The sequence below is a fragment of the Neofelis nebulosa genome, chromosome 7 (genome assembly GCF_028018385.1).
Source record: "Neofelis nebulosa isolate mNeoNeb1 chromosome 7, mNeoNeb1.pri, whole genome shotgun sequence".
NCBI lineage: Eukaryota > Metazoa > Chordata > Mammalia > Carnivora > Felidae > Neofelis > Neofelis nebulosa.
Window position 1 is genome coordinate 134,220,290 of NC_080788.1, and position 14,435 is coordinate 134,234,724.

A 14,435-nucleotide genomic window follows, 5' to 3' on the forward strand; every position below is an offset into this window, starting at 1 on the left:
GCCCCAGTGGAGACTTCCCGTTGTGGGGGTGTCCTGATGGTGGCAGACGCCTGATCATGGCTGACGTGTGTGGCTCCCCAGACAGCAGCTGCGGGGGCAACTTCACAAGTTGGCGGGCGGCTTCCTGATGCACAAGAGCTTCCGCCACGGCCCAGATCCGTGCGGGGAGTCGCTCCTGAAGCTCAGCCTAGAGTGTTTTCCTCAATCCTAACACCAAGTCTGGAAGCCATTTATCACCCTATAAGAAATTTCTTTCTGCTTAGACTCTCTAGACTGGATTCTGATGTCTGCCGGGGAGACATGAGCGATTAAAAAAAAAAAAATCTTCCCATCCGGGTCTTAAGTCTTTAGCAGGTGTCAGAATACCCCACTTTTTCATATTTTTCCTATATGGTAGGTCTCACAGTCTTAACATAGATTTAAAAACCCTCTCTCATGGTGTCGTCTGATGGTGTTGTGACCAATTTTATCAACATCATTCTACTGTTAGCTCTATTTTTCATTCTACTTTATCACCTTAGGAGCCCCAGGAGTCCACACTGTGCTTTAGCTTTTTGGGGATAACCCTGTGGGCCCCCCTCCAGCCGCTGATTCATGCTCTGGACTTTCCCCTTCTCCTTGTACCCCTCCCCTCCTTTGTCGAAATGTCTGTTTCAGGTCCTGTCCGAATACCGTCTATCAATGGAGAGTTTAATAAACTAATTTAGGCTAAGTTCATTGGTGACAGTGGAAACGGTATTTTTATATTGATAATAATAACGATGGTGATATCCACTGCTGACATGTATGAAGCATTGACGACATGCCAAGAACTTCACAAGAATTATGCCTTTAATCCTTAAAAGTCCCCAAACCTAACAGAGCTCATAAGTGTTAGAACTAGGACTAGAGTCCCGGCCTGGGTTCAGAGTCTTGTCTGCTAACTACCACGCTATATGGCCTCTTTAAATCCAAAGGAATGGGGGCACCTGGGTGGCTCAGTCAGTTGAGCGACCAACTTCAGCTCAGGTCACGATCTCAAGGTCCGTGCGTGCGAGCTCCGCATCGGGCTCTGTGCTGACAGCTCAGAGCCTGGAGCCTGCTTCGGATTCTGTGTCTCCCTCTCTCTCTGCCCCTAACCCACTCACATTCTGTCTCTGTCTCTCTCAGAAATAAAAAAAATTTAAATCCAAAGGAATGATTTGAGAATATTAGGTGGCCTTGTGGCATGATGGGAAGAAATACTTTTATGGGGGAATCTTCTAGCAACAGAAGCATTAATATTTTACTGAGATCAGGAGAGCTAAACATAAGACATGAAGCACTAAACAAGAACATTCCACATTTTTGTGGTAACACAGTCATTTCTGTAGTAACAAGATAAGCATTTTGGTTTATTCTATTGCATAAGAAATGAAACTGGAAAACATGAATATTTAAAGAAGCATAAAGGTACATAGGTAACTCAGCAAAAGTAGAGGAATCTGGAAAAATGCAGAAAGGTTAGTTTATTCGTATGATAAAATATTTCACTAAGGAGTCCATATTATGATAAGCCTTTGAAAGATTAAAGTAGTGTAGATAAACCAGTAAATCGAGTTTAATGCGGGATTAGATAAGACGCTGGTGGTCAGTAATAACGATTAGATGTGCAAAGCTTAAGGTCACTGATTATTTGGAAAAGTGGAAAAGGTGAACATGCAAAAATGGATCTGGTGTTTGATAAGACAGGTACCCCCGTTTTCCAAAAGTTTGCATTAGGCCACTTCACTTTTGCAAAAGACCTACCTTAGTACCTGTCTCTGCTAACTGAAAGAAATCTGGAGAGGATTTTCGGTTTTACCAAAGGAGTAAAAAAAAAAAAAAAAGTGACAATACTGTTGAGTGTTTTGCTGCAAACTGTCATACGGGCAGTGTGCACCCCACGCCGCAAGAGGGGCCCCGCCAAGCTCTTTCCCCTTCAATCGTGTTCAGCATGTCAGCAGCAAGCCGTCATAGCTTTGACCTGTGTCTGAGCATTTGTACTTTATCTCCATTTAGTTTGTGCATCCGTTAGCAAGATGTGTCCTAAGTCATCAGAAAAGCCTAAAGGAGTTTATTTTGGGGATCTGGGAACATTCAAAAAATTTCCTGTATAAATTAGTGGAAATTCCTTCTTCACTTTATGCCATTTGGGCCTACAAAAGATTTCATATAAACGCTCTACTTTGGAATACCCAGAGAAACCTGTATTTGGTTCCCGAGGAAACAGTAACCATAAAAGAAAAGGGAGAAACCTTGTGAAATGGGAAACTGACTGGAATGGTTGTATGGAGATCATTTCCACATTAGCAAATAATGGGAGAAACATAGTGAGGTTCTTAAAATTCAAATGTTATTAATAGAGTAGGGCATGTAATAAATCCTATGGGCTCCTCTGGTGTCTACTTAACCCTCCAAAGTGGTTAATGAAGTCTCAAGAGTGAAGCTTGGGCTAACTCGTGTGTTACCAGACCTCTATCCGCAGAGAACAACCAACCAATTAAATGGCTAATCTGGTCAGTTCTATTTGCCACACTAGGCATATGTGGACCTTTATCAATATCTTGCAATCAAATTGGTCTGGGCTCATACTGATGAATAACCTCTGTGTAAAAAACTTTAAGACAGTGAATGAATAATCAGACACTATGAAAATTACCAATAAAGATGTTTGCAAAGGCTAATATTTCCCAATTCATTGTTATCGTTTCTGCTGTTGTAACATTGAGAACTACCAAATCTGAAGCGGATAATCTTAGCAATTTGCCTTATGCACAAAAAAGTCATTAGGTACACGTAGCTCTATAGGTTCTTTCTTTTCCCCCAATAGTGCTAACACGAAACTATTATTTTCAGATCCTTGACTTGGCTTTCAGAATTTACCCTCTACTCTCCAACATGCAAATTAAAGGTTCTGTTTTGATTCTAGGAAAAAGTCATCTAGGAGTGAAAGAGAGAAAGAGAAAGAGATAAATGATATGAGCACTTGCCCAACCACAATCACATTTTCAAACTACAAATATGTGAAAGTGATTTTCTAAGAGATTTAATACTCTGACAAAGAAGAAGTTCCAAGTGAATGATCCTTTGGAGTGGAAAAAGGTTAGCTGGGAACATGCTTGTGAAACACATTGTGGAGGATTCTCATTATGGTGGTTCTTGCCTCCAGGTTCAAGTGTTGCTCAATCAGCAAGGTGCTCGATTCACAGTGATTGCTGCGCACTTCCTCGTTGATCAAGAAAATGCATAATCTCAGCCTAGACACATTTACCAGAGAAATGAATATAAGAAACAGGATTTTGATTTAAATTTTCCAGTTGCAGCAGATCGAGAAAAATATATATGCAAGAGAAGATTCCACTTGCAAAGCCCTGATTCAAGTAAGTCCAAAGAGAATGTATCTCTATGTTCCTAACGCTGTCTTACCATTAGATAGCAAGGGTTTCTTGCTCGGAGCCCTTGTCAATTTGATTAAACTCACAGACACGTGACTGACTCCGCCTCTGTTAAAAATACTCTCAAGCCAGAGAATGAGAACCGTGTGGCTTTGTCTTTGTGAGTGGGTCCTTTAGCAGAGCAATCATAACACTAGCTAGAGGGGTGTATGTTTAAATTTAATATCCCACAACTGAATTCTCCAAACGCAGCTCATTGCAGAGAGGGATTTAGAAGAATGCAAATTCAAGTCCAGAATCCAGAATACCCTTCCAGGCATGGACGTTTAGAGTTTAAAATGGCCCTCGAGAAATATGATACTTATTTCCAGTGTTGTTTTAAAAGGCTGATTTTGGAAGCCGCTCCTTTTCCTGCGTATTGTTTCCAAGATTAAAGAAGCTCCTTCAGGTGAAAGACTAGAGGGAAACGGTTGAGACGTTAGCGCGCGCGCGCGCGCGCGCGTGTGTGTGTGTGTGTGTGTGTGTGTGTGTGTACCTCTCTGGCGTAGGTGAGAAAAAAGGTTCGATATTCCAAACCCAATTCACTCGGCCTAGACCCGACCCGGGTGACCAACTCCGTCCCCACGAGACAAACTGGAAAGCGTCCGGGCCGCTGAACGGCTCAGTCGGCCGGCCGGGATGTGAGCCAGAGCCAACAGGCGCTGCGGCCCCGCCACGTTTGGAGGCGGCTCGGGGGGCCCCCGCGGTTCCCAGCGAGCCCGGGGTTTGGGCCCCGCAGGAACGCGAGCGAGGCGGGGACGCCCCCCGGCCGGCCGCCCACCGGGGGCCCGGAGCCCGCGCTTCCCGCAGGCGCCGCGGGCGTGGGGCGCGGCGGCCGCGCTGCCATGGCAACGGCGGCCGGTCCCCGCTTCCGGGCGCCGGCGCGCCAGGCCGGGCGGGATGGGGCGGGGCGGGCGTTGCTAGGAAACGGGCTGTGGGAGTCCGCCTCCGCGGCGCGGTCGCCGGGCTTCCACACTTCGCCTGGTCCGGCGCTGCAGAGAAGCGGGTGGGGGAGGGTCGGGAGCGGCCGCGGCGGAGCCACGTGCTGGCCCAGGGTCTCAGGGCCTCTCTCCTTCCAGGCCGGCCCTTCCGGCCGAGACGATGGCCCCTTTCCCGATGGCTTACAAGTACTGTGCCCCGTGCCTCGGAGGAAAAAAAAAATGAACGAAAACACTTGGGCATTGCCAACCCCACCCCCACCCCCCGGACTGGCTCCGTGGGGACACTCAGGTCCCCAGACTGCGCTGAGGGCTCTTGACCCACCCTTCTCCCCTCTCCAAAGGGAACCATTCCTCGAGCTTTACTATGCAAAGCCGAGCATTTTGCATACATTAACTCATTTTCAATCCCGTCTAGTAGGAGCTAGTGGCTTCATTTCAACATGAATAAAATGTGGCCAACGTACAGCTGGTTGGGGTGGAGCCAGGATTTGAAGTCCAGTCTTGCTCAACTTCAAGGTCCTTGCTTTACTGGAATGCTCAAGTGTTCGCCCTCAGCTGCGTCCTCCCTTTGGCTCTCCACACACATGCACCACCCCAGCTGGGGCACGGTGTCTGGGAAGTGGTCAGACAAGAGGACTGAAGAACATCAAGTCAAGGTTGAGATTACCCCCCCAAAACCTGGATACATCACTGATAATTTACAGATGCCCCTGTCTGTAATGTATATCACAGTCACCAGTTAGGAGCTTCAGATTCTTCCCAAAGGGAGAAGATCTAAGAGAGATTTGCCAAAACCAGTGTTGACTCCCAGCAGATATCCCATGCTGGGCTAGGTACGTGGGAGATTAAAAGATTTTTGTCTCCCGAAACCGTGTCTGTCCACAAAGAATTTATATTCTGTCAGGGAAGTGGCTTGGGTTGCCAAGGGTCGTGTGCAAGCAACTTATTAGGAAGTGCTTTCAGGAGAAACTAGTAAGGGACAAAGGGAAGCGGAACGGGGCGGGGCGGGAGAAGAAGTCAAGCAAGGGAGCTATTTAAGGTCAAGATCCAACCTCACTCAGCTTGATCCAAAGGGAGCTCTGGAGCCCAAATTACATAGTGGGTTGATCCCACTTTGATGCAAGGGAGCTGGGTTTTTTATACCGGTGCACCAGTCAGTCACTGGCTACAGGCCTTCCTGGAGGGGATGAACCAGCACTTCCTGTTCCGAATGACTCTGGGTGAAGGGGCTCCTGTAATAAACTAAGGGAAGGTAGTTCTTGGAAGGAGGTGGGAGGTGGGAGTCATCAGGAGAGAAGTACCCAAAGGCTTGGGGATAGGTACAGTGAACCAGTAAAGGGGATGCTCTAGTGAATGCTTTTGGTACATTGCCCAGAGTCCACCCTTTGCACCACTCAGACTGATGTGCTCCTCACATTAAGTCTAGTCTAGTTTGTCACAGCTTTTTCAAGATTCTAACTGATCATGGAGCTAAGAGGACAAATCACAGCCCTTGGGGCTATAGCTGGTGCCTTGATTATAGTGAATATCCGTCCTTTTTTCTCTAGGATCCATTCTAGATTCCCCTCATCCTCAACTAGCCCTCTGCCAGGCTAGGTGGTTTGCCTGGTAGGGTGGCCCAAATCTTCATCCTTGAGGGGTCTGAGCTCCTTGCCACCATATCTTTATCAGGCAGTGGCTCCTGCAATGATCTGTTTTCAGTTAACACGGGGTGTGGGAGCAGCAAGAGAGACGCCAGTGGATCAGCTGAGGTGTTCTCCCTCTGGGAACTAGAACTTCTAGACCCAATGCCCTAGAGTGATGAGGACGGGAAGGATGCATTGCCCAAAAAGGTCACTGAGAGTGAGAGTGAGAGTGAGCCGGACGCCTCCTCTTTCCACCCATTGGTTTCCAGACCCACGTATTCAACTCACTGGAGACACAAAGCAAAATAATGGCTCTCAGTGTAAGGTATATACTGCATTCTGAATGAATGCCCAACCTCACAGAGTATCATTTCGAAGTTAGTGCCTACTTATGCCTTCAAAATGGGGTTACAATCTATCACGCTAGAAGCTTCCGAATGGCGTATCGTGGATCGGCGGTGTCACAGACATGTGCCCATGATCGTACCCCCTTTGCCAAAAAAATGGGCAGAAAATTTTAGGGGATCCCGTGTCAGTAAATCAGACATCCCGACTCTTCACGCGGCGGGTCTTGCCAAGGCACTGCGGGTAGGACAGGTGAATTCACACGCTAATTTATACCGATCCCAGTCAGAACAAAATGCTGCCATTTCCAGGGTGAAAGGCATCCTACGTAGTTAACTTGCCACCGTGTCTCGGGTTGGTGTCCTGAAGGAAGAGCGCCAGGCTGGGGACACAGTCAGTCTCTGTTCTCACAGGTCAAACGTTCCCAGTGGCAGGCCCTGCATCAGCTTTGGTGATAAGGAGCCCGTGTTTTTTTGACTCATGCAGCGTGTCCGTCTCTCTAGCTAGTACCTCCATAGGCCTGTGTCTATTGCACAAGGAGCTACAGTAGCTACGGACAAAGGCTGGCTGACATTTACCGGGTGAGTCACTTTGCCCACCCGGTTGCTTAAGGCCTCTTCTGCCACGGACGCCCTCCGGGAGGTACCGGTGTTCGATACCAAGATCTTCACTACTACTGGTCCTTCTCCCTCAAACCTCCTGGTCCCCATCTTCCAATGATGCTTCTTCCGGTCCCAGGACCAAACCAGTGGAGTCATTCGCTACGCCTCTAAACCCATCTCCTTCCCTTAGGCCACCTCTCTCTTCATACAACTTGGGTCACCAGGCGCAGTGTCCAAAGCTGGGCGTCTTGCAAACTAGCCTCACTGGTCTCTCCAGAGCCCCCTGTCGGTCGGGCTATAGGACAGCAACTGTCCATTTTCAGTGTGCACGGAGGTACTGAGTCGGACTATTTAGGAGCCCAAATACACCCAATTCCATGGTCCTTATAATTGTTATTTTCTCTGTTTTTCTTGAAAGCGAGAGATATCGCACCGTCAGTGCGCCCCCCCCCCCCCCCCATCTGTATCCCGTCACAATTTACCAAGAGTGGAAGTCTCAGTAACTGCCATGGTACAAAGATACAGAATGCCACAATTAATATGAGGTACAAATTTTCTTTTTGCTTTTTTTCACGTTTATTTATTTTGAGAGAGAGCGAGAGAGCAAGCATGAGCGAGGGAGGGGCAGAGAGAGGGAGAGAGAGAATCCCAAGCACAGAGCCCTACGTGGGACTCGATCTCACAAACCATGAGACCATGACCTGAGCCAAAATCAAGAGTCGGATGCTTAACTGACTGAGCCACCCAGGAATCCCGCCCCCCCTTTTTGTTTGACTTCTTTGATGCTTTATCATACAGTACTAATTAAAGTTTGGTTTGTATATATGTCCTTAAATTTAAGTAAAATGAGATATTATCATATGCAATTTTCTTTTGTGTAAAATATGTTGAATTTCTAACAAATAAAAAAAATACAGAATGCCTCCTACCACTGGGCATGGGATCCCCATTTTCCTCTTGCTGGCGAATGAGCTGCACCTAGAATCCTAAGAGTCAGCTTCCTGGGACTTGTGGTGCCAGATGTCTTAGGCAGGCTCCCCAGATGCAGAACCCAAAGAGAGGATTTGTGTGCAAGTAATTAAGCAATTTACCCCAGGAGAAATTGTAAGGGGGTAGGAAAAGCAGAACAGGGAACAAAAATTAGCCAGGCATGGTTGTGATTTCAAATAAAGTTCCAGACTCAGTCTTAACCCTCAAGGGGCTTTTGAGAGTAAATTACCAAGTGGAGTTTATCTTACCAAAAACTAAGGGATCCAGGTTTTTATATGTCTGTACCAGTCAGTCAGTAGCCACAGGACCCCATGGGCATTTGTAAGTTCCCAGGCTCTCTGGGTTCTGGAGTCGTCTGAGTACCATGGTTCCAGGGTACCACGGGTTAGCTCTCTATAGAAAGTTACAGGTACGAACTTTTTGGAGCAAAGCTTATAGAAACTAGGGGCTGGCTATGCTGAACCAACAAGGAGGATTTGAGAGAGTCTAGACAGAGAACCACAACTGCTAAAGAAACAAAGATTCATATATGAACAAGTGACTTAAAGCTTCTGGTTGCTGACAAGACGATAAATTAAGCCGAGCTTCTTTCTGCCTCCAACCAGAATGGAACTCTGGAGACAACACTGGGGAGATATGGAGAGGCTGGGTTTCCATTTGTGTGTTGATGGAGGGCACAGTGCATGCCTTAGAGCCTCAGGAAGATGAGTGCTAAAGAGAGTTTTGCTTCTCTCACTGCCCCGAGCACATCGTTACCTGCCGTGATTAGGTTATATCAAATCCGTGACTTCCATCTTGCTGGTAGACTCTCTCTCTATCATGTCTTTGGATCGCATGTTTTCATGGCCAGGAACTGAGGGCGTCCTCCGGCCAATAGCCAGAAAGGAACTGAGGCCCTCAGCCCAACAACCCTCAAGGAACTGAACTCTGCCACCATGCATTACAAAGAGGATCGAACCTTCACAGGAGAACCCAGCCCTGGCCACTACTTTGATTGCAGCCTGTGAGAGAGCCTGAAGAGAGGACCCAACTAAGCCATGCATAGATCCCTGACCCCTGGGAACTGTGCCATAACAAACGTATGTTGGCTTAAGCCACTAAGTTTGGGGCAATTTGTCGCACAGCAATACATTATATGAGCATTCTGCAGCTGGCCAGTAGGCTTGGGCACATCTGTCCTGTGGATGGCTATCTGTGTGCAGGTTTTATCTACCTGCTAGAATGCGATGCCCGCTTTTGGGTCCCCTACAGCAGCTAGGATTTGCCCTGCACACAGTAGGCTCACGGCAAATGCGTCCTAGGCAGGAACGACAATAACAAATATTGTTACGACAATAACAAAAACTGCCTGGGCTCTTGCTACGTGCCAGGCCTTGTTCTAGGTACTTTACAAATCTTCATTTATGTAATCCCCATGGCAATCGTATTAGTTAGGCTCTGTTAGGATTGCCACTACAGCTGAGGAAAATGAGTCTCGGGGAGAACACATAACTCACCAAGGCCTGACACTTGTGAGTGGCACGGCTGGGATCCTCTGGCTCCAGAGCCCCACATTGCCTCTCAGAACTGGGAAGAGAAGGAGCTCAGTGCCACGCAAACACTGTCCTTTTCTGAAGCACCATAGAACATTCTACCTCCTCGGCCACTTGTCAACGGTTGGAGAGCAGGAATGTATCTTAGCCGATGTGAAATCCCACCTTGAATGTTTAAAACATAGCTACAATAGGAGCCTTAAAAAGCTGGTCGAATGAGTAAGTGAATGAAAGAAGGAATGAATGAGAGGCCTTTGAATAGCATGTGCAGACAAAAAAAAAAAGACATATAGAATGCTCTGTTTCTGGATGTTACAACAGCAGCCTCACACATCTCTCACCAACACATTTCTGTATCGCTGCTGTCAATATTAGCCCTTCTCGGTGCTTATTGCATAGCACGAGCTAGGAAATATGGTGTGTTTTTCTTGACTTGGAATTGAGAGCAGAAATCATTCATAAGAGGTAAGTGAAGCGGAAGGCAGCTATTGTCCCTAATAAGTGCGTCTATTTCTTATTGGTCTGACTACACATGCACGCACAGAGAACCCTGGATTATATCTAATTCCGTATTTGTAGCTGTTTATTACCTGCAGGGATAAGTGAGGTTATATAGTGGGCTAGTTCAAAGAATGTGCTTGCTCGTATATGCAAATACGGCTAAATCGCTTAAAATCACAAGTTGCTTACCACCCTCAGCTGACGGAATTTGGTTGGAAATGTTCAAACATCACCCGTCATTAGGCCTGCCTGCTACAAGCACGGGAAATGAAAGACGGTGTCTTTCAAGGCCACGGACCTTAGCCACGCGATGATTTCAAAGTAAGGAAAGCAGCTAACGTCTTCCGTCATTTTTCATTGTTTTCAGGGACTAGAGTCAGAATAAGAGATTATTTATGACCAGTTTCGATGATGAGGTTGCTTTGGTTTCTTGTAACACAGACCAAATGTGTCTGGGAGAATTCCAGCAACTATACGTGGCCGTCTTTTACCCAATAAAAGTGGACTCCGACATTGTAGGTGGTACTTTTGCTCCCTGATAAGGCTGGTGCGACGTAGCTTTATTTCCATAGCGTTTCCTTTTGCCTTTCTCCTCTCTTCAACTGCCATCCTGGCCGTGCCACACAAATCTTGTTGATTACATGTGCTGAAAACTTTTCACTGCCTTGGGGCGCCTGGGTGGCGCCGTCGGTTAAGCGTCCGACTTCAGCCAGGTCACGATCTCGCGGTCCGTGAGTTCGAGCCCCGCGTCAGGCTCTGGGCTGATGGCTCGGAGCCTGGAGCCTGTTTCCGATTCTGTGTCTCCCTCTCTCTCTGCCCCTCCCCCGTTCATGCTCTGTCTCTCTCTGTCCCAAAAATGAATTAAAAAACGTTGAAAAAAAAAAAAAATTTAAAAACAAACAAACAAACAAAAAAAACTTTTCACTGCCTCTGTAGGTCCCTCAAACGATCCAAGGCCTGAAACCCAAGGCCTCTATCATCCATTTCCTAGTCCTCTGACTGACTTCAGCTCAAAGTTTTCCCTGCCCTCCAGCCTCCATATTGCTACACTTCTGCACTTTTCTGTGTCTCAGATTTTCTATGACCTCCGAAGGCCTTGACCTTGGCACGTGTGGCTCCCGTTGTATTGTTTGCCTTCCTTTCCCTCCCGCCAGCCCTGACCCACGAAGACATTGCCTGTGTCTGAAGCATTGTCTCAGCTAAAGCTGGCACTTTCCTCAGGGCTGCTATGTTCCCAGTGGACACCTTAACCAAGGTGCCACTTCCTGAGCACTGCCCCACTCTCCTGCTGGACAGCCAGCTCCAAGAAGGCGGGGGGGGGGGACTCTCCGATTCCTCTCTGGCGTCTCAGCACCCAGCCCAGGGGCCTGGTTTGTGGAAGAAATGAGAAACACATAAAATAAAAATCCGTTGAATGAATCCTTCTCTCCTGTTAACCTTCGTTTCTCCACTCTGGGCGGATCCAAATCGCAATTTGTACAGTTTGTAAATTTCATTCACCGTGAATGACAGTTTAAGTAAAATAAAAGCTGTTGGCACAATGGAAAATGTCCTCAAAATAAATTAACTTTTGCAATTTATATCACATGTAATTCATTGCTATAATGTAAAGCAAAACTTTGAGATCGTCCTTATTCCAAGTCAATCAATTTTCTTTCTTTTTTTTAAAGTTTATTTATTTATTTATTTTGAGAGAGAGAGCAAAGAGAGAGGAAAAGAGAGAGGATCCCAAGCGGATTCCACAAGGTCAGCGCAGAGCCTGATGTGGGCCTCGAACTCACGAACCAGGAGATCGCGATCTGAGCTGAAGTCAAGAGTCAGACGCTTAAGTGAGTGGTGCAGGCGCCCCAAGTCCATCGATTTTCAATTCTTACAGACCCTTGTCATTATACGGGAGTAACGGCCTCAGTGATGTTACCCTTCACCCTGTTTTGCAACTTTGCTTATAAAGTGTGATGTGCATTTTTTTCTGCTGGCATAATAACACAAGGCAGGGTAGATATCGTGAGATTTGCTCCTTGCAGTGCTAGTACAGGACAGAAAAATAGCTAAGAGGATCTAAAGAACTCTTCTAACATACGGTATTTAAGAGCCGAAATGATATTCATTTAGAACAGTTCTCTCCGTGCGGTTTACACGATTGCTTTTGTTACCTCCGCAGCTGTTACCAGCAGTAATAACAGTCTGACCGAAGAGAAGAGACGAGATTTAATCATTTGGGTGTGTTCCTAATCAGACCCCAGTGCTCTCCTGGATACAGGTGAATTTAAAGCTGGCCCCGGGAATTGATGAAGTCGTGGCTTTATTTTTACTTGAGGGATTTCGCCGGGCTTTGAACTAAATACTTTGTAAACTGTAAATCACTTTTGGAGTTTTGCTTAGAGTCTTACACTGTCTTTATCAGTTTGAATTTTTGGAGCCAGGGCCCTCTTTGTGTATCACGTAGTTCTTATTCTGGGGGAAAACTCCAATGACATTCTTGTTCAGGAAATTGAAGAAGGCCTGACCCTACTTTCCAGGACTGACTTCGTAGGTTTGCTGGAAAGGCATTCAATGGCTTACAAGGAAGTCAGGAAACAAGGACAAAATGAAAGAAAAGAGCATACGATGTAGCGAGTATATTGGCTTCTGAGGGCTGTCAGAAGAAATTACCTCTAACGCGGTGGCTTCCAACAACAGAAACCTAGTCTTTCATTATTCTGCAGGCCAGAAGTTCAACATCAAGGTGTCAGTAGGATTGGTTCCTTCCAGGGTTTCTGAGGGAGAATCGTTCCATACCTTTCTCCTGGTTTCTGGTAGTTGAAAGCAATCCCTGGTGTTTTTTGGCTGGTAGACACATCCCTTCAATCTCTGCTCCATATGAAGACCTGGCCTTTCCCTCTGTGTGTTCCTGTGTCTGTGTTTCAAACTCCCTCTCCTTTCTCTTACAAGGATACCAGCCACTGAATTTAGGGCCCACCCTTCTGCCAATATGCAAATATTTTATCCAGAATGCCCTTAAGATCCTTAATGTAGTTATATCTGCAAGGGTCCTATTCCCAAATAAGGTCACAGTGCAGGTACCAGGGGCTAGGACTGGAACATATTTTGTGGGGGGTGGGGGAGCCATAATTCAACCCATGACTGAAGAGAATTCGCCTGGGAAAACTCCTTCCTGCTTTGATTCTCCTAAAAGCTCTCCATATTTTGACCTGGACTCTCCTTCGGCCACAGAGGCAAACCCCTGCTTCTTTTTTTTTTTAATGTTTATTTATTTTTGAGAGAGAGAGAGAGAGACAGAGCGTGAGTGGGGGAGGAGCAGAGAGAGAGGGAAACACAGAATCCGAAGCAGGCTCCAGGCTCTGAGCTGTCAGCACAGAGCCCGACACGGGGCTCAAACCCACGAACCATGAGATCATGACCTGAGCTGAAGTCGGACGCCCAACCGACTGAGCCACCCAGATGCCCCAAATCCCTGCTTCTTAAAAGCTTAAACCCCCTGCTTCAATAAAAACAGAATCTGAGATACCACGGTGAGGAGACTTTAGAGATTGAAGAAGAGAAAAATAACTAAGACACAAACCAGGAAGGAAGACTGGTCCTAAAATCCTAAGAGATCAAAATATGGAACAACCGATATATAGCACGGTCTCATTTTTTGACAAAGCAAAATTGCATATATATTCACAGAAAATTTCTGGAAGGATGGATGTATCCCAAAAAGGCAGCAGAGAGGCTTATGTGGGGGGTTGGAGATTAAGGAATCTTAAAATTTCTTCTTTATGTGTCTTTACATTTTTATAATTTTAGGTAATTTAAAAACACCTCTTTAAACATTAGAACTAATAGTTTATTAAAAGATAATGAGATCTCACAATGGCAAAGAATCATCCACCTGGTCTTCTCTTTCCCAGAGGCAACTGCACTGAAATCAGGTAGAGAAGGTGGAAACAGGAGTCCGTTGGTGTCTCTCCCTGATCTCTTTTTACCACTATGAATTCCATGCACAATGTCCTGGTGTTTGGCCACCATGTGGGTGATCTTATTGAATTGTAGATGTGAGTGCTAAAAAAACCCCACCCATCCTCTCGTCTAACGTCCTAATTTTACAGATCAGGAAAGAGAGCCCTGGAGAGGGTGGCAGGCTCTCCCAAGGTCCCATGGACAGACGTGGAGCTGAGACCCCACGTGGGGCTCCTTCCCTTACCGCGGGGGGCTGCTGTCAAGGTCTTGTGCATGGACCACTGGACTAACATGAGTCAAGTGTCTCTTTCCAGTTTAACTACTAATGAATAAGCCACTTATGTATGCCTCTACCAGTACACATTTGTAAAGACTTATTCATTGAGCGATTATTGAATACTGGCACGCTGTCCCAGCATATGCTGGCCACTGGATATAGAGATGGCTAGATAAGTCTTCAGGATCTACCTAGTTAAGAAGAAACTGTAACCTAAATGTCCCCAGGCCTACCCAGGTTGTGGAC